Source organism: Rhipicephalus microplus, chromosome 10 (genome assembly GCF_043290135.1).
Source record: "Rhipicephalus microplus isolate Deutch F79 chromosome 10, USDA_Rmic, whole genome shotgun sequence".
Classification (NCBI taxonomy): Eukaryota; Metazoa; Arthropoda; class Arachnida; order Ixodida; family Ixodidae; genus Rhipicephalus; species Rhipicephalus microplus.
The window spans coordinates 43,231,336-43,256,854 of NC_134709.1; the positions used below are offsets into that span (position 1 = coordinate 43,231,336).

The 25,519-nt window shown below is 48.3% G+C and overlaps 1 protein-coding gene across 2 annotated transcripts in view; it reads left to right on the forward strand.

Moving 5' to 3' along the window:
- Positions 1–25,519, forward strand: part of LOC119180887 (uncharacterized) — a 459,598-nt gene that overhangs the window by 24,838 nt on the left and 409,241 nt on the right. Inside the window, exon 2 of one of the 2 annotated variants that reach the window (XM_075875563.1) lies at positions 14,865–14,925. The exons of the other annotated variant lie outside the window; for it this stretch is intronic. The gene's annotated coding sequence lies outside the window, so the exon portion shown is untranslated. The remainder of the gene's footprint in view (positions 1–14,864; positions 14,926–25,519) is intronic. 2 annotated transcript variants of the gene reach the window in all.

Here is a 25,519-nt window from a genome sequence, read left to right on the forward strand (position 1 = left end):
ATAATAATAATAATAATAATAATAATAATAATAATAATAATAATAATAATAATAATAATAATAATAATAATAATAATAATAATAATAATAATAATAATAATATCTGGCGTATTACGTCCCAAAACCACGATATGATTAGGAGACACGCCTTATATAACGGAGAGCTCCGAAATTTCTTACCGTTTGTTGTTCCTTGCGGGCCGCACCGCATAGTACACACAGCCCTCTAGCATTTAGCGTCCATCGAAATGCCACAGCTGCTGCCGGAATCGAACCCGCGACCTTTGGGTCCGCACCCGAGCATCGTTACCAGTGATACTACCAGGTGGATTGCGCCGGATACAGTTGTAGTGCGTTGTATAGAGCGTAGTGTACAGTGCGTGTAGTCAACATATAGACGTGTTCGACTCTCTCTCCCTCTCTCTCTCTCTTGCGTGTGTATTTTCTTTAATAGCGGCAGAATGTCAGACAGCAAGTGGTAGTGCTTGTGGGGTACCTGTATACTCGTGCGCCGCGCCTGCGAGCAAGGACTTCTTCCTGTACTGGTCGTCCACACGTATATACTTGACTGAACGCTATCGCGTATGGAGGCTTGGTTATCAGGAAAACTATATGCGCCCCGTAGTCTGTTTCAATAAGCGCTCACCTCGACTGATCGATCGTTAATTATTCTTAGCGCAAGCGTGGAGCCCTGCGGCAACATAGCGCGCTGCAATTAGGCGTCTGCGATATCGCGATTGTGCCTCTGCGATAAGCTGGCGCTGCAATGCATTCGCTCGTTTTGTTTTGTTTTTTTATTCTCTTACAGGTCGACGCGTTCAATTACGCCGGTTTTAGATCATAGCCTAAGGGCTTTTAAGATTTTCGAAGCGTTTGACACTCTGCAAAGATGTCGATATGACATACCTTTAGATTTACGCTTGCTTGTAGTGGTCAGAGCAGTGTGATTGCTATTCACACACTGAATTGGCTTAGAGTGTGAGGCTTTATCGAAGTATCTCGCGAAGGACTCTCGTACCACGTATGGCCACGAGCATACGAAGCGAGAAAACCAAAAGTCAACGACGGAAAACTCGAGCTTACCTTTCCTTTCATACATAATACTATCGCGCAAACGCCTCATGTGTTTTTAGAAAACATCCGTGTCTAGCTGCACGGCGCTGGATGACTGCACATCTTCATTTGAGCGTTCATTCATTCATTCATTCATTTATTCATTCATTCATTCATTCATTTATTCAATCATTTATTCATTTATTTATTTATTCATTCATGTAGCAGCCTACATTACCATCTTGGGCAATATTTTAGGGTGGCGCAGTAGTGGCAATCAATGTAGGTGCGCTAACGTTTGTGCCCTTTATAGTGGGTGTCATGAGAATCGCATGTTATGACGCTTGATCGCAATGTGCGCTTGTAAGGCGCACTCTTACTTGGCGATATTACATGTTGCATTGTGCAGAACGTATACAAGACGCGTGCGTTTGTGAAGCAAGCCCTTACACCGCATTTCCAAGCAGAGGAAGTTATTTTCACGCTATTTCGAAGCAGACGCGTGGTTCTGTGGTATAGAACACCCGCTTACCACGAAGTCGACCCGGGTTTGATCCTCACTCGGACCCCATAGGTCGGCAAAACTTGTGGAGCTCACTAAGACTCACCCACGTAATACTTTCGTGGCTTTGGACTCACTCGGACTTCGTACTCACGAAAATTTTCCCGAACCGGACTCACTCGGACTCGGACTCAGGAAAATTTTCCCGAACCGGACTCACCCGGACTCGGACTCACGAAAATTTTGCCGAACCGGACTCACTCGGACTCACGAAAATTTTCCCGAACCGGACTCACTCGGACTCACGAAAATATTCCCGAACCGGACGCACTCAGACTCGGACTCACGAAAATTTTCCCCAACCGCACTCACTCGGCCTTAGACTCACGAAAATATTCCCGAACCGAACTCACTCAGACTTGGACTCACGAAAATTTTCCCCAACCGCACTCACTCGGCCTTAGACTCACGAAAATATTCCCGAACCGGACTCACTCAGACTCGGACTCACGAAAATTTTCCCCAACCGGACTCACTCGGACTCACGAAAATTTTCCCGAACCGGACTCACTCGGACTCACGAAAATATTCCCGAACCGGACTCACTCAGACTCGGACTCACGAAAATTTTCCCCAACCGCACTCACTCGGCCTTAGACTCACGAAAATATTCCCGAACCGAACTCACTCAGACTTGGACTCACGAAAATTTTCCCCAACCGCACTCACTCGGCCTTAGACTCACGAAAATATTCCCGAACTGGACTCACTCAGACTCGGACTCACGAAAATTTTCCCCGACCGGACTCAAGCGGTCTTAGACTCACGAAAATTTACCCGAACCGGACTCACTCAGACTCACGAAAATATTCCCGAACCGAACTCACTCAGACTCGGACTCACGAAAATTTTCCCCAACCGCACTCACTCGGCCTTAGACTCACGAAAATATTCCCGAACTGGACTCACTCAGACTCGGACTCACGAAAATTTTCCCCAACCGGACTCAAGCGGACTTAGACTCCCGAAAATTTGCCCGAACCGGACTCACTCAGAGTCACGAAAATATTCCCGAACCGAACTCACTCAGACTCGGACTCACGAAAATTTTCCCCAACCGCACTCACTCGGACTCGGACTCACGGCTCGATCCAAGTCCGAGTGAGTCGACTCGCGAGTCCGTTATCTTTGAACTAGCTTCTTCGACCATGGCGTCAATGCTTTCAACCAAAATACCTCACGTAATCTGTGCTCGTCTTGGCGATGTTTGAAATAGTAGACTTAAAAACGAGTTCCGAGTTGACATGCTTGCAAACCAACAAGGTCATTTTTTGAAGAGATGACAGCATAACATTTAAAATTAATAACTTTTCTGGAAGAATTCGGGGGGGGGGGGGGAGATGCCAAGGGAACCCTTCACGTAATTCACTCCTATGATCCATGAATATCGAAATGGTGTATCACTGCCCCTGCTTTGAAATACTTGTGAGTAGACGTGAGTACGTGTGCGTGTGTGTTTTAGAAAAAAGTGTTCAACGATTTCGAGTATTTCGTATTCGACTGTGGGAGAACAGTGAGCGGTCCCTTAGCCAAACGAACGGGACTTAGGACGTGTGTAGAACAAATGGCGACGATTTGGAGTACAATGTTCTCTTATGGGAGAGCCCCGCCGTGGTGGTGTAGTGGCTAAGGTACTCGGCTGCTGACCCGCAGTTCGCGGGATCGAATCCTGGCTGTGGTGGCTGCATTTTTGATGGAGGCGAAAATACTGTAGACCCGTGTGCTCAGATTTGGGTGCGCGTTAAAAAACCCCAGCTGGTCGAAATTTCCGGAGCCCTCCACTATATACGGCATCTCTCATAATCATATGGTGGTTTTGGAACGTTAATCCCTACATATCCAATCTACTATGGTTGAGCATTAGGCCGTCCCAGTTTCAAGATGGGAAGCTGTGTTTAGTAAAAAAAAAGTTAGAAAAAATGTTTAACGATTTCGAGTACTTCGTACTAAACAATGGGAGAGCGATGAGCCGTCCCGCTATAATACTAAGCTTTATGCTTAACGACACTCCATTAAAGTCTCCAGTATTGGTGGACTCAAGATACTGCGCACCACCACCATAATGCTGCGTTCGTGTTACTCTGCAAAAACGGTCATGTCGTTCTCTGTGCCGTCGCTAATTTCACCTGCACAAATCTCCCGCAACGCTGACAAACACCTTGGATACGCAGAAACAATGACGCGCATCACAGGTGACGCTTTTCTTTTAATCTCGCGGGCCAAGCAGTAAAGGCGGAAAACTACACACAGCCCGATTTCGTGTCCTGTATGCGCACCCAATACCGCTGTTCTGGCGATAGAGAGCACAGCTTTAAACAAGCGAATGCGCGTGGTGAAACGAGGATGGAACTGAAGACGATGCGCATGCATAGCTCCAACGACGACTAAATTTCAAGTCCGAAAGGCTGCCGCAGTGACGTCAGAGGGGGGCGGGGGGCAGTTACGCTGCCAACGCGGCGGAAAGCCTTTGTTTCGTTCATGTTTTAGGAGAACCAACGCTCCCGCTCTCGCAGCTGCTGCGGCTTGATTGGGCCGAATAAAAGATGTGGAAAAAAAGTCTTACTGAGCATGCTCAGTTGGGCAACTGGGCCCCCCAACCTCTGACGTCACTGCGGCAGCCTTTCGGCCTTGAAATTTAGTCGGCGTTGATAGTTCTTGGGAGTCGGAGGAAGGAGGAAAATAGGAGGAAAAGAACGGCAGGGAGGTTAACCAGCCTATAGGCAGCCGGTTTGCTACCCTGCTCGCGAGAGGAGGATGAGGGCGATGAAAGATTGAGAGGAAAGAGGGAAGAGAGATAAACACAGCACATTCGGCAGCACACGCGCGTACACTCAGTCATAGTCCAGTCTTGTCTTTGGCGGTGTGTGACATTGCTTTACAGCCCCTTGTTCATATTTCATGCTATCTAGGTGTGCTACGTAAGGAACAAGGGATGTGCTCCGTCTGCTCGCATTATCCCTTCCAACACAGTGCTTAGCACGGAGGTGCTTCTCTAAACGTCATTTCGTGTGTGTGTGTGTGTGTGTGTGTGTGTGTGTGTGTGTGTGTGTGTGTGTGTGTGTAAACAAATGAGCGTTGTTATTATCTTTCCAAGTGTAATTAAAAAAAAATCGGGGGATTCTTATGTTTCGCCTTAACCATTGAATGCGATATCGTGTGTGCGCAGTTCAAACGCTTCGTGCAACAAAATCTTTTTCGAACGTGCTCTGCACCTTACTACGTGGCCTGGGCGCAGTAACGTGTGTGCCTTTCGTGATAGATGACCAGCTTTAGACAATGAAGTCATTATGATCATCGCGTGTTCTGGCGCTCGAGGAGAATGCACGCTTGTACCAGGCATTATTCCTGCAATAGTTCATGTTGTATTGTGAAACCCGTAAAGAGGACGCGCTCGTTTCTGAAAAACAATATAAGTGGCTTTCACTGCATTTCCAAGCAGAGGAAGTTATTTTCGCAGTGTTCACAAATAGACGCGAGGTTGAGTGGTATAGAACACCCGCTTCCCACGCAAACGACGCGGCTTCGATCTCCGCTCGTACCCGAAATTCTTATTCATTTTATTTGCATACTCTCTCAATTTTTAGGTCACGAAAAAAGTGATGATTTTTCACTCAGAACGAACGATGCCGAAATTTCTGCGCAACGAGCTCTTTAACGCTTTCCCGCTAACATAAAAGGTAGAGGAGAGCAAAGAAATGAGATTCGACTTTTCGTAGGTAAGCTCCGCAGGATTACCGAGTGCCAAATCGTGGTACCTTCTCTTCCTCTCCAAATAAGAGATGTCCGGTTTTCGTTGGCACTGATAATCGAACCTGTCGCCACTCGTATTGTAGGCGAACGATGCGTACCACCTCACCACCGTTGTGTTGTGCGACTGTCAGTGGTGATAACGGGTGAACTTCTCACTTCTTTCCTTCTCTTTCTCCTTCTCTACATTATCCTCTTTATCATCACGGCCCTAATGATTCAGTGATTATTTCAAGTCGCTCACTGCAAGTTGGCTAAGTGGGCTCTGTCTGGTTGGTCTTCCTTCGTCACTCTGCATTTTTCCTGCACTTCACAGCATTGTTGCACAAGCACATTTCGCTTCGATCCTGTGTTTCGGACTACTTTGAATTGAACGAACAGATTCACCAAAGAAACAAAGTTGACCAGCAAACCTGTGTATGGCGCTCTTTGACCCGAGTTGCCCTTAAACCTACCACCACCAGCACCACCAACAACACCACATCATCATCATCATCATCATCATCATCGTCGTCGTCGTCGTCATCATCATCATTAGTAATTATTTTGATGCAGCTGACAATTGACACGTGGGTATATGTGCAGGGCCAAACAGGGTCACGAGCATCTTTCGGCGCTTCTCGCGAACGCAGCAATAGTCTCCCTGGAATGTTGCGACGCGGCTTCGCTGGTACGGATACACCACTTCCATAGCTGTCCCGGGTTAGCGGCCGATTCGTTTGAGGGTGCTGCCCACGAGGCGGGGTGAGTCCGCGCAATCTCGTATTTTTCAAGCCCTTCGCGTAATTGGTTTCTCCGTCGCACGTTGGAGGAAACACGCCCGTGTTGGTCCACAGCCTCTGCGCCGGCCCTTGCCCTGGACGCAACGCCTCGGGTCTTGTTGGCTCATTTTTCGTGCGGGAAGCGCGTATACAGCCGAGCGAGTAGTATTTTTCATATCTGCCTCTCCGCGGTGGCAGTCGCCGGCTCTTGACCGGATACGTGGGCACTGGCGCGCTCCCGCACGCACACACACATACATACCTTTTATATATATATATATATATATATATATATATATATATATATATATATATATATATATATATATATATATATATATATATATATATATATATATATATATATATATATATATATATATATATATATATATATATTGTTACGTGAAGGAGACTGACTCAGAGGGGTAGTCACCGATGTATTTACAGACGGTTAGGCGAGCAGCGCCAGCCACACAGATTAGCTCGTGCCAGTCTATCTGCTTCGTCTTCTTCAGCTCCATGCACTGGCACGTAGCATGACCCCCGGCGGCGGAGGCACCGTCCCGGTGCTTTAAAGGTCGTTATCTGACGCATTATTGTAGGGCTTGATCCGCGAGACGTGTACGATATCACTGGGCCGCATAGTAGATGATGATGGGCAGATGGGGCTGATCTCGTAGGTGACAGGTGTTACTTGACGCAATATACGATAGGGTCCCGTGTAATGAGACAGAAGTTTTTCGGATAGGCCCAGCCGACGATGAGGGGACCAGAGTAAAACGAGGGTACCGGGAGCGAAATGTACGTCTCTATGTTCCGCATCGTACCGACGGCATTGGTTGGTTTGCGACGCCATCAGCCGAGCGCGAGCGAGCTGACGGGCATGATCGGCTCGCGCAATCGCGTCGCGGGCATACTCGCTGGTGGACGAGGTGTGAGCTGAGATGACTGTGTCCAGTGGTAAAGTCGGCTCTCTTCCGTACAATAAGTAGAACGGCGAAAAGCCCGCTGTGTCGTGACGGGATGAATTATACGCGAAAGTTGCGTAGGGTAAGGCAAGGTCCCAGTCTCGGTGGTCGGGCGACACGTACATAGCGAGCATATTTGTTAAAGTGCGGTTAAATCGTTCCGTAAGGCCGTTTGTTTGAGGGTGGTAAGCGGTTGTCAGTGTGTGTTGCGTCGAACAAGAACGCAGAATGTCGGCGATGACTTGGGATAAAAATGTACGGCCACGGTCTGTGAGAAGCTGTCTCGGCGCACCGTGAATCAATATAACGTCCCGTAACAAGAAGTCAGCGACGTCGGTTGCACAGCTGGTCGGTAGAGCTCGCGTAATAGCGTAGCGTGTAGCGTAGTCTGTGATAACGGCTATCCATTTGTTTCCCAATGTTGATGTGGGAAAAGGACCAAGCAGGTCTAACCCAACACGGTAAAATGGTTCCGCGGGTATGTCAATTGGTTGAAGATGGCCAGCGGGTAGCAGCGATGGTGTCTTACGACGTTGGCATAGGTCACATGTGGCGACGTATCGGCGTACCGAACGAGCAAGGCCTGGCCAGAAAAAACGGCGCCGGACGCGCTCGTACGTGCGGGATACGCCAAGGTGTCCAGCCGCGGGAGCGTCGTGAAGTTCGGTGAGAACACAGCGGCGCAAATGCTTAGGCACAACAATGAGAAGGTCGGGCCCGTCTAGTCGGAAATTGCGACGGTATAGCACACCCTTTTGAATGACAAAGTAGCGGACGGAAGCATCATTTGTGGAGGATTCGATACGGCTGATGATGTCAAGCAGCTCTGGATCACGTTTCTGTTCTTCCCCAATATTAAGGAAGTCGGACACTGACAAGATAGAGTTCTCCGTGGGCTCGTCAGTGTCCTCAGGATCGTCGACAGGGTACCGGGAGAGGCAATCGGCATCACGGTGTAGGTGGCCAGATTTGTAGACCACCGAATAGGAAAACTCTTGCAGGCGCAAAGCCCAGCGACCAAGGCGGCCTGATGGATCTTTCAGAGAGTTCAGCCAGCAGAGTGCGTGGTGGTCGGTAACTACCGAAAATGGGCGTCCGTATAGATAAGGTCGAAATTTCGCTACCGCCCATACAAGAGCCAAGCACTCACGCTCTGTTATCGAATAGTTACGTTCAGGGGCGGATAGGAGGCGGCTGGCATATGCAATAACGCAATCATGGCCATGTTGTTTCTGAGCCAGCACTGCACCAATGCCATGCCCACTTGCATCTGTACGGATTTCCGTAGGGGCAGCAGGGTTGAAGTGTGCCAGAATCGGAGGGGTAGTGAGAAGAGCGACGAGAGTCGAGAACGCAGAAGCCTCTTCGGAGCCCCATGAAAACGGGACTTCTTTCTTGAGGAGCTGCGTAAGCGGCCTCGCTATGTGCGCAAAATTTTTCACGAAGCGTCGGAAGTAGGAGCATAGTCCGATAAAGCTGCGTACATCCTTCGCAGATCGTGGTACAGGAAAGTTTTTGACGGCGCTGATTTTTGCCGGGTCTGGTTGTACACCGTTGGCGTCTACTAAATGGCCAAGCACTGTGATTTGATGGCGTCCAAAGTGACATTTGGACGAGTTGAGCTGCAGGCCAGCGCGACGGAAGATTCCCAGGATGGCTGAGAGGCGCTCTATGTGAGTTTCAAACGTTGGTGAAAAGACGATGACGTCGTCCAAGTAGCACAAACATGTGGACCATTTGAATCCTCTGAGCAGGGAGTCCATCATTCGTTCGAAGGTGGCTGGAGCGTTACAAAGGCCGAAGGGCATGACCTTGAACTGATATAGGCCATCGGGGGTGATGAATGCCGTCTTTTCACGGTCCATTTCATCTACCTCTATCTGCCAGTAGCCGGAACGAAGGTCTATGGAGGAAAAATAGTGGGACCCATAGAGGCAATCAAGCGCATCATCTATTCGTGGCAGAGGGTAGACGTCTTTTTTGGTAATTTTGTTTAGGTGTCGATAATCCACACAGAAACGCCATGCACCGTCTTTCTTGCGGACTAGCACTACAGGAGAAGCCCAAGGACTGCAAGATGGCTCAATGATGTCCTTGGCGAGCATTTTGTCGACCTCACTTTGGATGATGTGACGCTCGGCCGCCGACACCCGATATGGGCGCCTATGAATAGGATGCTCATTACCAGTGTTTATGCGGTGGCTCATACCGGTAGCTTTCCCCAACGGACGGCCGCTGATGTCAAATACGTCGATGTAGGACAGCAGAACCCGGTGGAGCTCATCAGTCTGCTGCGGTGTTAAGTTGGAAGCGATCATCGAAGTAATAGCGCTGTCGGAGCAAGTGGCAGGCTGATGTGGAGCGTGGGGTTCAGAAGGGGCGGCCATCGCGAAAACATCTACCGCATTGTCTTCTAAGGTGCAGAGCAACGCTAAAGACATCCCTTGCGGCAAAACTTGAGGTGTCAAGCTAAAGTTGACAACTGGGAGGCACGTAGAATTTCCTGCGACGGACAGAATGGTGTGCGGTAATGTAATGCCACGGCTTATGAGAACATCGGTGATAGGGGTCAGAACATAGTCACCGTCGGGAACTGGTGGTATTGAGACGAGCTCTATGTAGGTCAGTGTCTGTGGAGGGAGGCGCGCGTGTCCCGTTGTGTAGAGGCGACTCGGCCGTTGTGTAAGAGGTTCTGTTGCGGGCAAGTGTAGACGGAGCGTACTGGTCGAACAGTCTATGAGGGCAGAATGCGCGGATAGGAAGTCGAGGCCTAAGATTACGTCGTGGGGGCATTTATCAAGGACTGTGAAGAGGACAACTGTGTGTCGATCCGCAATGCTCACACGAGCGGAGCACATTCCAACGATCGATGCTATGCCACCATCCGCAACACGGACGAACTGGGTGGTCGCAGGTGTGAGAACCTTCTTGAGCTTGCGGCGAAAATCACTCGTCATCACGGAAAGTTGGGCGCCGGTGTCGACAAGAGCAGTGACATGTAGGCCGTCTACTTGTACGTCTATGAGGTTCCGTTTTGTCGGTATCGTCAAAAGAGGATTTTCGGTCAGTCCGAGCGATGCAGCGCCACCTCCGGGGGCTGCAACGCTTAGTTTTCCGTCGGAGAACCTCGTGGGAAGGCGGGGGAAGATGGTCGGCGGGGCTGTGGAGAACGAGACTGGCGACGTTGGGGGGATGGAGAGCGGGAGTAGCGGCGTTCAGAAGCAGGTTCCTGGGCAAAATGGTCGCGGCTGGTCTCATGGCGATAGGCAGGACGTGCATATAAGGGACGAGAGGACGGTTGTGCAGGAGGACCCCAGCGACTTCTGCAATGGCGAGAAATGTGCCCGATTCTGTGACACGAGAAGCATATCGGCTTGTCATCGTGTGTTCGCCATGCGGACGGATTACGGAACGTTGAGGGAGAGCCGGTCGGGAAGGGACGTGCAGGCGTGTATCGGGGCTGGTAGTCGGTGTGGGTAGGCGGTGAGATAGAGTGAATTCCCAAGCTGGCGATTTCCTGCCGGACGACTGCTTAAATGAGAGGCAACGTAATTGGCGGAGAGGGGTCAGGGGACGTTGTTCCCACCTTAGCTGGAGCAGCCGCTTCAAGCTCCCGCCTGACGATTCGCGTCAAGTTGTCACAGTTGTCTGGTGGATGATATGTGTCGAGACATGAGGACGTCGCAGTGGTGTTCAGGAGGCGCTGGAACTGATGGGAGATGCGTCTGCTTTTAGCTTGTTGGAACCGGCGGCATTCTTGAATGATGGCATCAACAGACGACACATTGTTGAATACCAACAAGTTGAACGCATCGTCGGCGATACCCTTTAGGATATGGGCAACTTTTTCAGGTTCAGACATATTTTCGTCAGCTTGGCGGCATAGTGAAAGGACAGCCTGAATATAACCGATGTAGGGCTCCGTGGAAGATTGTGCGCGAGTCGACAACTCATTTTTCGCAGCTTCACGACGACCAGAGATGTTGCCAAAAAGCTCACGGATCTTTGCCTTGAAGCTGTCCCAGCTTGTTATGTCATGCTCGTGGTTATCAAACCAAACACGAGGTGTTCCGTCGAGATAAAAGATGACGTTTGCCAGCATAAGAGTGGGATCCCACCTGTAAGTGGCGCTGACGCGTTCGTAGAGGCGTAGCCACTGGTCGACGTCGGAACCCTCGCTGCCCGAGAACACGCCGGGGTCTTTGAGCGCGGGAAGCGTCACGAATGTTGTTGCGGGCGCTGGGTTGACAGGTCGGGCAGAAGGGGGAGCGACCGGAGAGGATGTAGCCGAGTCTTGGGTGGTCATGTTGTAAGCCGCGAGTGAGCGTCCGCTTCGGAGTTCCGTGGCGAGGACGGGGATCGCACAACTCCACCAAATATGTTACGTGAAGGAGACTGACTCAGAGGGGTAGTCACCGATGTATTTACAGACGGTTAGGCGAGCAGCGCCAGCCACACAGATTAGCTCGTGCCAGTCTATCTGCTTCGTCTTCTTCAGCTCCATGCACTGGCACGTAGCAATATATATATATATATATATATATATATATATATATATATATATATATATATATATAACTGGCATGCATTGGTTATAGCTACGCCTTCTAGCGTTGGGGGGGGGGGAGCAGTATTTCGGAATATACAAAATCAAACAAGTGAAAGATGTTTGCGGCGGAAAACATACCGCGAAATGAACTTAGATCACTATTTAATAATGATTATCCCGTAGAAGTTAGCCTGGTTCACCGCCCAGCTTGCTACTTGGGATGCTTGCTACTTAGCTTGGTACTCAGGACTATAGGATGGGACTATATGGTATATACAATCATCGCATATACACACGCTAGAAAAGCACGTGCAGGCACTCACGCACGTATAGGGACAATAGTTATTCGTAAAGTTTCACCAGGGCCTATAGTTCTCACGAAGGCCTAGCAATCAAGATATGTGCGAGTCTTGTGCGGAGGTTGCAACGCGAGCATGTACGTCGAGCATTTCCCATACGGCTCCACAGAATATTAGGTGCGGCGCATGCGCATATTTATTTTATTTATTTACAGAATACTGCGGTCCAAAGACCAAGCAGGGGGGCATAATAAAAAGTGATTCGCAGTGTAACTTAAATAAAAAAGAAAGTTCAAGTAATAAAAAACACGTTAAGGCAGTAGAACGCAGGATAACATTTGAACAAAGTTAAATGGCAGCAAGAAATTGCAAATTGCAACCGGAGAATGCAAATCAAATACAACGTGAGACAGTCTGAGATCTTGAGTTGTACGGTTAAAAACGGAAAGATACATAGTTATCGAAGTCGGGATTTTCATTATCACAGAATGCTTCAAAAGGTAACGCGTTCCAATCACTGATCGTCCGAGGAAAGAACGAATTCATGAAAAGATTGGTACGTATATATGGGTGTAACGCAGCGGCCCGTCGCAAACGGCGGGCGTTTTCCTCCCGTTCGGGTCTCGCTTCCGCCTATACTTCATCACCACGCACTCGCATGCAGGGGCGCGTATACACGAAATCGGGTGTGACTTGCGGTGTGTACGTGGCAATCGCGGGGAAAGGGAAAACGAAATAAATCGTCGCATGCTTGTTCGCTGAATGCGTGTTGCTTGCTTCGGGAGATGGTGAGAGAACACTCTTTATTGAAATACCAGGGAACCCACCGGTGATACTACCGATAATACTACTTTGACTTGGAAGGAGGTTGAGGATAAAGGTATTAGGATGGCAAAAAAAGAAAGAAAGAAAGATAAAAAGAAAGAAAGAAGGAAAGAAAGGAAGAAAGTGATGCGACAGGTATAGTACCGTGACCACACATTTTCGAACGTTCGACCACACAGGTACACGACTTAAAATTTGTCTCTTGAAGCGTAGTAGTTATGAAGTAACGGAAAATCAAAGCGGACCAAGAAAGATCTAGCGAGAACCAAACCCGCAACCTTCGTATTACCGACTTTCACCTCCCTACACGCCACCCATAGATTCAAGATAGCGAATTGGGCGAGTTGGTGAATCTTCACCGTGGCATATTTTACAGCGCGTCCCTTCTGTGTCCGCATCTAACCCGTTGCGCTGTAAAATATTCCGCGATTCAAGATCTGGTGGCTTCGTGTGAACAAATACGGAGGACGCATGTAATAATCGCTCTTTATATACCGATGTGTCGTCACAGGGTGAATAGCATGCAGGATATCACATTAACATGGCAACACCTATAGATGCCACAAGATGTTACACTTCACTTCCTGCTTAGGTTGTAAATGTGGCTTAATAATATGTACAATTCATGGGATTTCACGTCCCAAAACTATGATATGATCATGAGAGACGCCGTAATGGAAGGTCCGGAAATTGCGGCCACCTAAATCTGAGTTATGTGTATCTCCTCCTCCTTTCTCTCTCCTTTACTCCCTCATTCCCCTTTGCCCGTGTAGAGTAGCAAACTAGACTTAGTCTATATAGTTAACCTCGTTACATTTCTGAATTTCTCTCTCTCTCTCTCTCTCTCTCTCTCTCTCTCTCTCTAAGTCTAAGTCCACGGCCCTCGAGTATTTTCGCCTCCACTGAAAATGCGGCCGCCGCGGTTGGGATTCGAACCTGCGGCCTGCAGGTTAGCAGTCGAGCACTAAATATAAGCACTATACCAGCGTGGCGGATCGAAAGAGGGTCTCGTACGACAAGAAACACGAAACGGTTAGGTAGATATGTCCGTGTTCGCATAGCTACGCCGTCAAATATCTCTATGGGCTTGGAATTTAAATTAAAGATGTTTTTTTTTTTTCATTTTTGTAGTGCGCCGGTCTCCTAGAGCCGGCGTGAAAGGTGAGGACGTGCAAAGTTTGAACAGGATGGTATACCGCACGAGAGACTGCTGCTATTGCGACGGGCATTCCACGTCATCGAATACTCCTCTGAGATCTTTCTAGCAGAAGCCCTTTGTTATTTCCAATTCCTATTAGACTAGCGTGTTTTCACCGGTGCGTTGCTCGCCGCGATATTGGGCTGTACCCTGGAAGTGTTGTATTTTTTTTTTATCTTATTAATCAACAGTGTGACATGGATGCTTATGCACAAAAACGATTGCATTTGCGTATGTGGCGTTTTGTGACCTTACTAATTACTCACGTCGGAATATACTTAATTGCCGATACATTCGTTTAACATTGGCCCATCCATGGTGGTGGCTTTGCACGTGCGTCTTTTATGAGTCGCTCAAAGTCATAACAGCACTTAGGCAGTGGTTACGTTGAAAACCACCAGCTTCCGCTGTAAAAGCCATCTGCGAGGCACATGGGCTGAACTCTTTTACTTATGCGAACCGCCGAATGTTATAAATGAGAGCGTTATTTGACCGACGTAGTTACTGTATTCGCGTGAAAAATTATACCCCCTTCTCAGTAAATAGCTAATGGTAGTAATAGTCACGTCCCTTACACATGTTAAACGAGCGTGGTTAACCGTTTATCAAACGTCACCCACAGGTGGGCGCGCAGAAGGCGCGTAGAGTGCGAAATTAATTTTCTAATGAAGTGATGACAGATACTTTATCAGGCAAAGAATGCATATACGCCAGCGCAGCGGGGCAGCTTTCCTGGCAGCTGATCGATCTCCCCGTCCCCGCTTGCTGCACAGGCGGCGCGTTCTATTAGTTTTCTTCTTTATTTTTTTACTTATCGTAAACATGACTACTAGTTGGGGAAAGTTTTTTTATATATATTGAATATAACCAGTGGCGTTCCTTGTTGGTTTTCTGTCTAGCTGCTGCTTCTCCCGCTGCTACCTATCAAGGCTTCCTGTCGCGTGGCGCTCACAAAATAAGGTAAGTTAAGGAATTACTCAAGTTTGAGTAGTTAGGGATAAATCAAATAGTGAAGCGTATGCGCACCGCTCCAGCGTTGTCGGTGTTTTAGGGTTGATCAGACTTACCCCTGTATTATAGAACCTCTCTTCACTCAACACTTCGCCTTCATTTGAGAAAGCCGATGGAAGCGTCATCTCTCGACACGGCAAATCAATGCATATGAACGATAGTCTGCTGCAACTACTGAGTAGAGCAGCGTCATTTTCAGCCGAGTGGAGGCGCAGTGGTCAACTCTGCCAAGTGAAGGGTGAAAGTCGAGCCGAGGAGCTCATCGAGGGAAGTCGAGTCGAGGAACTCATCGTCAGCGCTGAGCTCACCTTAGGCCTACAGAGTGGCGTGTACGTAACGAGGAGGGGCCATGAAAATTGATCAAAAACAAAATTTTCAACGCGTGAAAATTTCTCACTGCTCGCGAGGTGTCACCTTTTAAGAGATGGATGGAACTGCCGTTTAGGAACAGTCAGCTTGTCAACCTGGGTCGAGAAAACAATGAAGTTACAAACATTGTATTTGTATTTATTGTTTGCCGTTAATCCGTTTAATGGACTGTCTCAAACGACGTAGCAACCTATACGATGTCAGTACACAGCGGGACTTTTTATATTGATGTGGTTCTTTCGTAGTTGTTGGTATCTTGGGAAATCTCTCTTTTGTCAAACCTTCTCAGCTGCCATTAAGGGTGACTGTGTTGTAACTGCAATGTAGTAATTTGTTAATTGATATATATGGGAGAGGCCTTTTGCCTGCAGTGGACGTAGTCAGGCTGATGATATATATATATATATATATATATATATATATATATATATATATATATATATATATATATATATATATATATTTCATTACCTTTTATTTTCTTGTGACGTGACACCGCAGACGTGTAAACGCTGTAGTTCCACAAAGAAAAATTTAACAAACGAAGGAGACAAGCTGGCAAAAAATAGAATAGACGTGAACGCAAAGCACTGTTTAATGCATCCTGCAGTGTCCGGCCGTAAGAGAGAAAGATGTGATGTGGAAAGGCGGGGAGAGTAACCGAAAAAGAAATTTATGGCTGGTTACCCAGCACTCGGGAAGGGGTAGGGGGAGGTAAAAAAATTTGAGGAAGAAAGTAATGAGGAATGCACAAATACACACGCAAACACACACTCGGGAATTTCACAATCGTTCAACGAGGTGGGTCGCTCGCAGGAAATTCGACAGCGCCTTTGACGCTTTCAGGCGCGAAACTCGATCATTCCGGCATTGTAAGACTGATTTCTCAGAGAAAGTGGCTGCTCGTCGAGTCACGTTACGTTAACGCATCTGAGAGGGACTGTCTTTGAGATCTGTACTGAGGGTGCTGACGTGAAACACGTTCAATGGTTTCATCAGCGGCGCAGTGTTTCACACGCAGCACTGTCTTCCCATCCGGTCCTTAAGAGAGAAAGACGCAGAGTATATAGATGAAGGGAAGTTAACCAGGTTGTGCCGCGTTTGCTACCCCACGGGGGGGGGGGGGGGGAAATGGGAGAGAAAGAACTGAAAACACTAAGAGGAATGGGAAAGCAGGAACGCTATTCGCTGGCACGGAGGCAGTTACCCCCAGTCGGCATTGCGGTCACAATCAGCGTGGAGGCCACTGAATGACGCTTACGTCGCCCGGTGAAAGAAACAAAAGTCGGGGCTAATTAAAAAGATAGCTTTACTCCATCACAACACCCTCTCCCCAAACTACAGAAAAAGGAACGTATTAAGAAAATGCGAGAAGTGCCGGAGGTACATTAAACTGGAACGCTATAGACGCACCACTCCTCCAGCCTCTCCTGCGTGACTATTTTAATTTTCCCTTAATGCACCTCGGCGTGGAGTGATGTTGGAATGAAGGAATTCCAATAATTATAATTAAAGCCACACGCCACGCTTTATTTGCATCTAAACAAAGAGTAACTACGCAACAACTATTATCCGCGGCGTAGTTTGTTAAGGTGCCTGTATAAACAGGCACCTAACAAACAACATGGCAGAAGATTTTTTTGTCTTCATTTCTTTTTTTCAAAACGCGTCGGATACAACGAAGTGAAATGAACGGGCGTGTGTGGTACAGCAGAAAAAAAAAGGGAAAAAAAAGAGTTCAGCCCGAGTGTACTGCGCGTTTGTGATGAAGAAGGCTAACATAAAGGCCGTAATGCCGAGCTCGTAACGAAAACCGAAACAAAGCGGCTGAAACGATGCATAACTCGTCGGACCACTCTTTCATCTGAACTGCGTACCCTTATTACCCTCCTCACTCGCTCCCATTCTCCGTTTTATTGCTCATTTCTACGTTCGAAGTATATATTCTCTATACTCGGAGGGCTTCACTACCGCGAAAGAGTGATTAAACGCGACGCCATCAAAAAGAGAGGGATGCTTCCAAGGGAGTAGAAGTTCGTTTTGTAAAGAGGAGTGAAATACGACAAACAAGAATAAAGGTAGAGGTAGGCTGTGTCAGAGGGTGAGGGAGGCGTGGAAAAGGCCGCGAAGGGCAAACAAAAAAAAAAAAAAGACCAGCAAGAGAGAAAGAAAGACGGTCATTAAACTAATTGCGGTACAGAATTGCAACGATCGCGCGATACGGATTTGAGTTGCGGCGCCATAGCGTACACTGGCGTGCTCTTTGAGGAGTCGCGGTTTTAATTTACTTGCCGTTTTTGTTTTATCCCGCTTGCTCAGCCTGCACGCTGGCTTCTCTGCAACGCTGGGGAGGTCGCGCTGCTCCTGTTATCCATACTTTTCTGAATGCACATTGCGCGTGCGGTTGGTCCTAGGTGTTTCACCGCTTTAGTTATTACCCCGACCTCATCACTCGGTTTCTTTTCTACCCCTCTTGCTTTACCTATTTCAATATTTTTTTTGTTTGCTTTGACTATATTTTCAGTCCAATGTGAACACCGGTAGCACAACGCATTAGGCTGTTTATCTATTTTGCGTTCTCCTCTTTAGCGCTCGCTCTCTACTACTCCTTTCTTTCGCCCACAGGCAACATTCAGTTGTCAGTTTTAGAGCGGGCTGTTCTTTTTGTTTTGTCAGCCCGCCACCGCGGGGAGCTGCTGTTGTTTGCGATGTTGTGCGAGTCGAGGCTGCGTTAACTCGTTGCTTCCTTCCGCCGTGTCGGCCGTGCCCACTCTTCCTTCTCTCTCCCCCCCCCCCCCCCCGCTTTTCGCGCTCCTCGGAACAAACTTTGCTTTGCTAGAGCACTTCTTGAGGCGGAAAACAAACAAACAAACAAACAAGAAGAATCGAAGGTAATCAAGCGGGCGAACCAGAAGAAGCAAGAAGTTTTGTAGAACCGCGATACCCCCCCCCCCCTTTTTTTTTTTTTCTCCTTAGTTACCGACTCGTGGTCTAAAACGCATCCATAATGTTCTGCGTGGCGCCGTTGGTGGCATCGTTTTATTTATATTCTCTTGTTTGACTTGTGCTTCCATCTTCGCAAAGTTTGAAACAGTGCCTTGGTTTTTCTACGAGAGAACAGAATGAAGAAGAGCAGGGAAGAAGAAGGAAGAGCCATTACAAGAAGGGAAGGCTATTCGAGATAGCGCCAAAACGAATGCGAGGTGTTTTATTTTTGCTTTGAACTGAGAGCTAGCGCGTTGGGTCTTACCTTTGTTTGTTTGTTTGGTGCGGGCTTGCCTAACTGTAACGACTTGCGAGATTGCTGCGAAAGCAAAATGAACAATGGACTGCCATGCTTTTAACTTCCACACGCCCCCCCCCCCCCCCCCCCTTGCCTAAACACCCTTCTCGCCCTCTCCGCGATTCTCGGTGTGCCTTCAGCGGTTTTCTAACTGAAATCGTTGGTGGACTCGCATAGTCAATGTTCAGTACACCGCCGTTTTTAGTTTTTATTTATCTAATCTTGTGTTTCTGGATTGGCCGCTCTTCGAGGTTGCTGCGTTTGACGTGTTGATCGACTAGAAAGCAAACTGGTCGCTCCGCTTTTTTTTTGTTTTTTTGTAATTTCTGAAGTTTTGTTTTCACACTGCAGAGCCGGCCGCTTCCTTTCTAACCTCTTTAGCCGAACTATACCAACGCACGTACGCACACGCACGCGCGTATCTTGGCCTATGCACAACACTATAAATAATAGAAATCGCCCCGAAGGGGGAACGGGTGTAGTTAGTGCAGAAAAAAAAATAGACAGGAAAGAAAAGAAAAAGTCAATGAAAGAGTTGACGGTGCTTAGGCAAGGAGGCTGTTTGAGGCGTGGCGTACCGCGTATTTAACTGGCCTATACAATATCAGCTGTACTACGCTTCGCGAATGCGCACGCCACGTTTCGCACACAGACACGTCCGCTCTTCTCTCCCTCCTCTCCATCTAATTCGTTCTTTCGCCGTGTAAAGGCGTACATTTTTTCTTTCACTCTCTCTTTTTTCACATTCACAACAGCCACGCGCTCAACTCTCTCGCTGTCCGTACGAGTTGGTAGCTGATACACGTATTTTTTTTTTGTGACGTTTTCTTCTAAACGAGAGATAGTGAAACGGCGCTCGAAATGAGAGAGAGGAGGAGATAACAGAGAAAATTGTAGGCGTTGTAGAGATAGGTGCGTTGTTTCTCGGCGTGGCGATTCTATATATCTCCCTATAACGGACTGGGGCCACGCTACAGAGCGTTTGCACGATGGTATTCCCTACGCAATGAGTGCTGTCTGCTGCTCGTTATCTTTCGTTTGCTCTTTGTCTTGTTTTTTTTCCCTTTTTTTAACGTGTAGATGTTGGACAGAGCAGAGAAAGATATGGACGTCGGTGCCATGTTAATCGCAAATAAAAAAAAGAAAAGAAAGAAAGCAGGGTCGTGTCGTAGAGAACATTGAAACGTAATTTTCATCTCCGACGAAAAGCTACGAAGGGGAAGAGAGAGAGCTAGATTTTTGTTTTTATTTTTTTTTTTCGCAATCGCGTCGCCCTACCGCACAACTAACCCCAGTCGAAAACATGGCGCAGGTAATATTTATAAATATAAATCGCACGTAATGTTTGCTCGCTTAGCTGTATACGCAATTAAAACTTTCGTTTTTCTGTTATATGCCTTTTTTGTTTTCCTTTTATACTCAGACACGTGGCGCAATGTTGCAGGGCCGACAGTTGAGCGTGGACCTCGTTAGAATGATGGTTTTTGTGCGTAGTCCCACAGAAGTGCTTCCTTCTTTTTTTGCGCCTATTGTCTTCCCGATTCCCGCATACACAACCCTCTGCGGTTGTCATTACCCATAGCGGTACAGGGTTGCTTGTTTGAAACGTTGTCCACTCCCTGATGTTCTGTCACACCGCCCTTCTTTTGTTTTATTTTTCGTTACGTGTTCACAAACTACATTGATGTACGGGCCAATTACCTTTTGTTTTAACTGCCCTGCCCCCTCCTTCATATCTCGACGTTCTTGCAGGTTTTTATTTTATGCACACTTTTCTGTACGACTGTGCGTTATGATGATTGCGAGTTTTTTTTATCTCTCGCTTGCATGGGTTTTCGTGCGTATGGTTTTTTTTTTGTTATTCTGTCTTTCTGTACAGTGTCGTACTTGCACACGATTTCCTTTCCTATATCTCTAAAGCTACGACTGCAATTTCGGCGTCGGAATGATTCTCACGCACGCTAATTTCGAATTTTATATATCCTGATATGACTAGATAAGCGTATACATATATACCAACCCGACACCACGCGCTCTTGCTCACGATTGCGACCGTAGCCCCCTAGCGGAGCGCCTTGGCAGATAGGTACTTTTATTAGCCCCTCCCCCCACACTCGCATAAATCTCGCACGTCTCTGATGTGGCATGCCCTTCCCGTTGCGTATAGCTTTACTGAACTCTTATTTTTCTTTTCGCTGCACTCTTGCGACAGTCGTCACATTTTAGTCCCTTATCTCTCGAAGCAGCAAGGGAAACAAGGCACCTTTTAGGCCTGATGTATGTACATTTCGACGACGCTCCGATTTTTGCCGTTGCTGCCCGTTCCCATTGAACAGCGGAGATTATTTTTTATTTTTTGTGCATTTACGTCGTTTTCTCTGGCGGCCTATTTCTATGGAAACTAACCACGGAATGGTACGGCATTGCAAGCTCGAAAACAAAAACAAAACGTGGTTGCGGGGAAGTGCCGGCAGGTATTGCAGTGTATACATATAGCGTTTCCGTACCGCTGTGTGTACGATCGCGCGAGTGAGCTACCGGAGCGTAGCGCCGTAACGCTTAACGGCGCGGTATTTTATTTCCGCAACGAGGTTGTCGTCGTTGGTTGGCGATAAGGGGGTTAAGGGGCGCCCTCGACGTTGTAGCCGTCAACGTCAGGCGTGGTGCGCGCTGTGGCCTGTAGCGGTGAACGTTAACTCGCCTAATCTGACGTAACGCGGTGGGGGCGACGGCAGTTAATGCGCGTGCGTTTGATGAACGCGCTCTAAGTTATGCGAAACTGTTGGGGCGTAAACTGACGTCTCGCTTTTTCTAATTGGGTTGGTTGCTTCGACATTCAGCCAGCTGTGGTAGCCAGTGCTTCTCGTCCTCGTTTACTATTCATATTCGGAAGCACATCTTCGCGATGATGATGATATGTGGGGTATAACGTCCCAAAACCACCATATGATTATGACAGACGCCGTAGTGGAGGGCTCCGGAAATTTCGACCACCTGGGGTTCTTTAACGTGCACCCAAATCTGAGCACGCGGGCCTGCAACATTTCCGCCTCCATCGGAAATGCAGCCGTCGCAGCCGAGATTCGAGCCCGCGACCTGCGGGTCAGCAGCCGAGGCCATAGCCACTAGACCACTGCGGCGGGGTGAGCACAACTTCGTGTGACACCTACTATGAATCGGCCACAAAAGACTCAAGGAGTGTTTTGTTTCGTCTGATAGTGCACTGAATTGTCATTTTATCTCATCGTGGTCGTCAGGTGGCTATGGTACTCGTCTGCTGACCCGCAGGTCACGGGATCGAATCCCGGCTGTGGCGACTGCATTTTCGATGGAGGCGAAAATGTTGTAGGCCCGTGTGCTCAGATTTGGGTGCGCACATCACTATACTATACGGCGTCTCTCATAATCATACGGTGGTTTTAGGACATTAAACGCCCCGCCGCGGTGGTCTAGTGGCTAAGGTACTCGGCTGCTGACCCGAAGGTCGCGGGTTCAAATCCCGGCTGCGGTGGTTGCATTTCCGATGGAGGCGGAAATGTTGTAGGCCCGTGTGCTCAGATTTGGGTGCACGTTAAAGAACCCCAGGTGGTCGAAATTTCCGGAGCCCTCCACCACGGCGTCTCTCATAATCATATGGTGGTTTTGGGACGTTAAACCCCACAAATTAATCAATCATTAGTACATTAAACCCCGTATATCGATCAACCAATCTTTCGAGCTCACGCGTAACGTGCTTTTTCACCTTAGCGCGATCGCAGATAGAGCTCGCGTTTTTTTTTTTTCATTTTGTTTTTGCATAAGTGATAAGGGGTCAACAGGCGGTTTTCGATCGCGCTCAGCTCCGCCAGCCAAACCCATCCCCGTCGCTTCTCATATTTGTGTGGCGGTGTTCATTCGTCTGGGCCAGCATATAATGCAACGTGGCAGCTCTCCAGGCCGTATACTGCTACTGCTGCTGCTGCTGCCGCGTGCTCCTAATATGTTTGCCTATACTCGTCCTTTTTTTTATCTGTTTTTTCCTTTTGATTCGGGGCAGCGTTCAGGCGTCCGCGGGGGTGATGTTTAATACATGATCGCAATAAATCGCCGACCAGAGATGCGCAAAAAGTGTTAGCGCCGAGGGGAGAGGATGGTGAAGGAGGACGAGGGGCCGTAAATTATAACCGAGAAAGACAGAGAGGAAGCAGGCCAGGAAATCGCGACGCGTTTCTGAGAAACGCCCGGCGAGCAGCAACCAGTATGACGGCCGCAACACCGCCCGGGGAGGCAGGCAGGCAGGCAAGCTGCGCTGCTAGCGAAGCTTCGAAACACCGCGTGTAGCATCCTACTGACCTTCTCCTCGGCTTAAAACCCCCTCTCCATCTCCCCCCCTCACCTTTCACGTTATAGTTTGCGACCGCGGACATAACCAACGTAAGTGCCCTCCCGTCTAACTCCTCTCCTTGACGCGCGCGTAGGCTCTCCCCCCCCCCCCCCCCCCCGTTATTTGGACCCTTGGCCTGCCCACCTGTTGAATATCTATATACACGGGCCCAAATGGTTATTTTTCTCGGCTACCATCTCTTTTTCCTTGTTTTTCGTCATCATCAACTTCGTCGTGTATTGTTGCTTTTGATGATAACGCAAAGGGGCAACCCTGGCGGCGGCTGCAAAGGCGGCGCGAACTCTCTAAATTAAGACGTACGTGCAGCAGCCCATTCGACGTAACCTCTCTGCCTCCCTTTAGCTCCCGACGTGATGCCGATCCTGCAGCCGTTTTTCGGCTCGCGTGTATACACCGAACCGGCCCGTTTCTGAAAACCTCAAAGTACGCGAAGTGTGATTGATGGATGAGCCGCTATTTCTACGGGAGGGATAAAGTATATGGCAAGAGAAAGCCGTCTGAGCAGAGCTTGTTGCGACCGCTCTTGGGCGGAGACGCGACGCCGGGGATAACTGGTCCAAGACACGGTCGCGAGCGTGACCCGCGAGGTTACAACCCAGGGCGGGCGTTTGAAGTTTTGAAATAATGATGGGTGAACCTTTTTCGGAGCGGAGCTGTTAAACTTGTCGTTATGCCGCTTGGCGTGACCTGGAAACTGTCATAAGCGCGAATCAGCTCGCGCTTTTTTCGTCCTCTTCTTCATCTTTTGCTTTGCTCTTAGAAGGCGTGCGCCGATTTGTCCGGCGTGGTATGGAATAACTGTGATAGATGAGAGAACGAGATCAAAAGATCTCTTTATCTCTTTCCATCACTGACACAAAAAAAAAAATGGAGAAAGAACAGAGCAGACATAGCATCGTATAGTATCGTATAGAATATGACATAGTGTAATATACACTGTAAGCAAAAACTATCCGAGTTTGGGGTTTTTCCGGCTCATGACCTCTGAAAACTCTCTCGCGTTTAAAATTACTACCTCGCGTAGGAGTAAAAGATGGTACATGACGTAGTTTTACCACCACCTCTCAGGCAAGTAGTAAAAGGATGTCAAAATCCAGTTTTACCACTTAGGGAGTTTTCTATCACGTGATTTTTAACCTGCGTTTCAGAGTTTAGTACCACGTGACTGCAAGGTGAAGCTGCTTCGGCGGCTTTTGCCCCATACCCCCCTTGTGACGCTCTCAGTGAATACTGAAGGTACGCGAAGCCCAAAGATGTTTTTCTTTTGTTTTTTTTTTTTTTTTGCATCGCCGTGCCTCTGGACCGACTTCGAGTCAGCGCACTTTTACTGGAACTGGGGCAGCATAAGCACAACAAGCGAGAACAGCATTCTTCGAACGAAAAAAAAAGACGGAGGGGGGGGGGGCACTCAAAAGAGAAAAAAAAGAAAGAAAACCTGCTGTGGAAAGTTGTCCTGCATATTTTCGCAAATTGTCGCTTTTGCTCGGCGGTGGCTTTGGAGACACAGTGCAAGAAGCTCGGTATCTGTGTGTCTGGTTGGGCTGATGGATCTCACGTGTTTCCTACATCATCGAGCGACCGTGCTCTTCCGAGTGCCTCCGAACCTGCACGTCGCGGATATCTCCAGTTCGCGGATATCTCCAGATCTGCCAGTGGTAACAAAATCAATCTGGTGTCATCGTCCGTGCTTGCCTGCTGGAGAAGCAATAAGCAAAATGCTTCACTCTGTCGTCGGCACCGAGCCGCGGCCACCAGTGATCAGTGGGAGTGTGTCGCCGGGGCAGGTGAAAGAAGCATCGCATATATTTTGTTCCACAGTAGGCGATGTCTGCACGAGTAAAGTGCTGCCCGAATTGCCCACCTCATGCACCAACTGTTCTCAAACATGTAGCACGAAGCCGATAAGAGGCAGACGGAACCAACAAGCGGCGGCCGGTGAGCACGAAGAAAACCCGGACCTGCCCGGATGGTGGTCTTTCGTTGGAAGTATGCATACACCGCCCCGTCTCCGCAAGATAGCGGTCACGTGTTCATTTGTGTCTGAAATGACGACGAAATTCGCACAGAATATGTGTTCTGTGGTCGCCAGCTGTGTTTCATCGGATAGTCCTAGTACGCCGCCGGTAAGAAGCTTGTGTGCCGGCGTGCACCACTCCTCTACGCCCGTTGTGATGAACATGTGCTGCTACTGTGTTTGCGCACCGTCGCTCAATGAAAATCATTGAGCTACCATAGTTTGTGCGTACTTAGGTATATTTTATGGACTTGTGCATCAGCAGTGCTAACACGCGTGGGGCCATGAGCCCGGTGTGCCAAGTAATTATTGGATACTCAAAAGGTGAGATCGGGTAGATTTATAATAAAAGGTTGGTGTGACATTCAGTGCCCTGCAGCCTACCTTAAGTTCACGCGTGCACCTTCAACCGCTGTTGTTAATCATCGCAAAAAAAGAGCTCTCCTACCGGTACTACTTGGCCGGTCAAAAAGTCGTGCCTATATATATACCG